This window comes from Asparagus officinalis, chromosome 7 (assembly GCF_001876935.1).
Source record: "Asparagus officinalis chromosome 7, Aspof.V1, whole genome shotgun sequence".
In the NCBI taxonomy this organism is placed as follows: domain Eukaryota; kingdom Viridiplantae; phylum Streptophyta; class Magnoliopsida; order Asparagales; family Asparagaceae; genus Asparagus; species Asparagus officinalis.
In genome coordinates, this window is record NC_033800.1 from 8,275,764 (window position 1) to 8,278,468 (window position 2,705).

The 2,705-nt window shown below is 42.3% G+C and overlaps 1 long non-coding RNA gene across 1 annotated transcript in view; it reads right to left on the reverse strand.

Annotated features, from left to right (window-relative positions):
* LOC109850759 overlaps positions 1 to 280 on the reverse strand; it is a 6,037-nt gene extending 5,757 nt beyond the window's left edge. The window contains exon 1 of the long non-coding RNA XR_002249539.1: positions 216 to 280. This is a non-coding gene — a long non-coding RNA (uncharacterized LOC109850759). The remainder of the gene's footprint in view (positions 1 to 215) is intronic.

The following is a 2,705-nucleotide window of genomic DNA, read 5'->3' on the forward strand; positions in this document are numbered from 1 at the left end:
TCTAACCCACTATTGCCGATCAACACTGTCATAATCGCCCCTAGCTATCTCACCTTTACTCCCAAATTGCAGATCAAAATCATTCTAAACGCTTCACTTCCAAAGTAAAACACATTCATACATATCACATAACTAGCAATTCTTTGCTACTGATCAAACTTGTCACAAATGAACAAATTTCTAGAGCAATTACCCGCGCACCAATGCATACTCACCCAGATCAATTTGCACCCGCAGCACCCCCCCGCTCTCTCCGGCCGCCGCCGGCTGCTTCGCGGAGCCTCCCGGTCCTTCTCCTGGCAAGATCCCCAACCGCAACCAGGGCCGGCCGTGCTCCAGGCAACCCGAAGCAAGTACCTATAGCTCTCATCCCTCAGTCGGCATCGTCTCCAGCTCCCCGAACTCCTCGGGCCCATAAACCCTCCCCTCGAAAACCGCCCCTCGGAAATCGTTGAACCCCACCCCCTCCTTCTTCTGGAACTCCCTGCAGGGCCTCAGCGCCGCGGGGATGCCGTCGTCGTCGTGGACGAAGAGCCAGGCGTTCATGCCGGTGGCGCAGACGGTTAGGGTTTCCCACTTGGTGCCCTTCAGGGCTTGCTCCACCAGGGAGTTCTTGGCGACGACGAGCTTGGCGGAGGGAGGGAGGGATGCTCGGAGGTTCTGGAGCTGCTTGGTGCTGAGGCCGTTGCAGTAGAGGCCGGCGATGAAGTGGCAGGCTTTGTGAGGGAGATTATGGGGCGGATTGACGACATTTTTTTTTTTAGGGTTTGGTTTCGTTTGGGGGAGCGGAGGTTTTGGGGAGGAGGATGAAACTGGGGGTTCTAGGGAAGGAGGGGTTTGGATTGGGCTGGGCCTGTTATTCTGTTAATCTTCCTTTTTCCAAAATTTCCCCCCATTTTATTTATGGATTTGTTTTCATGTTTACCTTCCAAGTTTGGATGCTTGATGAATTACCACTCCATTCTGCAACATTAAATCAAAGGGCGCGATTTCAATTTCGTTGCACACACAATTAGAAAGAAATTTGCAAAATAGACCTATTTTGCTAAATATTTAGCAAAACAGACCGTTTTGCTAAATATTTAGCAAAATAGACCTTTTTTGGCCAACAGGTCAAAAAGGGACAAATTTTTAAAAGCACCCATTTTTCATTTTTATATAGCAAAATCGACCTCTTCATTTTTTAATTTGCAAAACCGACCCTTTTCAAAAGAAAAGGGTCGGTTTTGCAGCGGAGTTCATTTTCGAACTACACGGGACTGCTAGTTCTGTGTAGTTCAGCCAAGAATTGAAATGCACGGGACTGCTAGTCCCGTGCATTTGATTGTTATTTCATAACTTCGCCAGCAATTCACCATATCCACACTCCGCTCACCTACAACCTCAAAATCAACAGTGGACCCCACATCATCACGTTCATTGTGTTAGACCATAGAGGGGGGGTGATTAGGGTCTTATGCTAATCTAATCCGATTAAATGCCAATTAAAATTAATTAACAAGCTATCCTAGCAAGTATGAAATACAACAATGAATATGAGCTAGGATAAGCGATATAAACAATAAGATATATCCTAACAAAGAGATATAGGCAATGTGATATATGCAAGGATATGAAACTAACACAAGGATAAACAATATGAACTAGATAGTGGATCATATAAATAATGAGCTAATGACTATGGCGACAAGAAATATAAACACAAGTATAAATAAACGCCAAAGCACACTCAAACACAAGATATGATCACGGAGTTCGGACCTTCCGTCCTACGTCTCCGCTCCCCACTCCCGGGGAGAAATCCACTAACTCAACCGGGTTTTCTACGTTCACCCGAACAACGTTTACACCTCACACTCGGCTTTCTAGCTAGTGTGTAACAATGAGATTAATCAAATCTAAACTCAATATAAAACTAGCTTTAATAGAAATGATAATTAACAAATAATTATAAGTAAAAGCTAGAGTTGAGTTTAGGAAAACTTTTCTAGATCAAGATTTAGAGATGGAGATTTGAGGCCCAAACAATAAGATAATCTCCTCCACTTATGAAAGATAAAACTGCTTTAAACCAAACCCTTAAACAAGCTTAAACAAGCTTAAACTCTTTTTAAAAACCCTTGTTTAAAAACTTCTTGGCTTACTAAAAACAGAGATCAAAGAGGGTTTTTATAGCCTCCAAAACCTCAGACCAAAACCCCTTACAAAAAGACCAAAAAACCATCTGCAACGGCTCTAAAAAGAGCCGTTGGGACTCCAGCGGTTGACCGATAAAAATCGCGGTCGACCGCGAACAAGGTCAGAAACTCAGGAGACATCCAGAGAGTTCGTCGGTCGACCGACGGAAAATTTCGGTCGACCGGCGGTACTGTAGCAGGTATATCCGATTTTATAAAATCGGTTAAAATAGTAAAACAGCTCCAAAAATTATGAAATTTTAAGGGAAGGTTCTAGACATGTATAAAAACATGTTAGAGAAAGAATTTCTGAAAAATCATTTCCCAGTTGAGAGAAATAAATGTTTGAACATAGAAATACAGTTTCTAAAAATCTACTGTGATACACGATTTTGTAAAATCAATTAGGCACAGTAAATCAACTCCAAAAATAGTAAAATTTTGAGGAAAGTTTCTAAACATGTAGATAAACATGGCAAAGAAAGAATTTCTTGAATATCACTTCCCATTTATAAAAACTCATCTGTT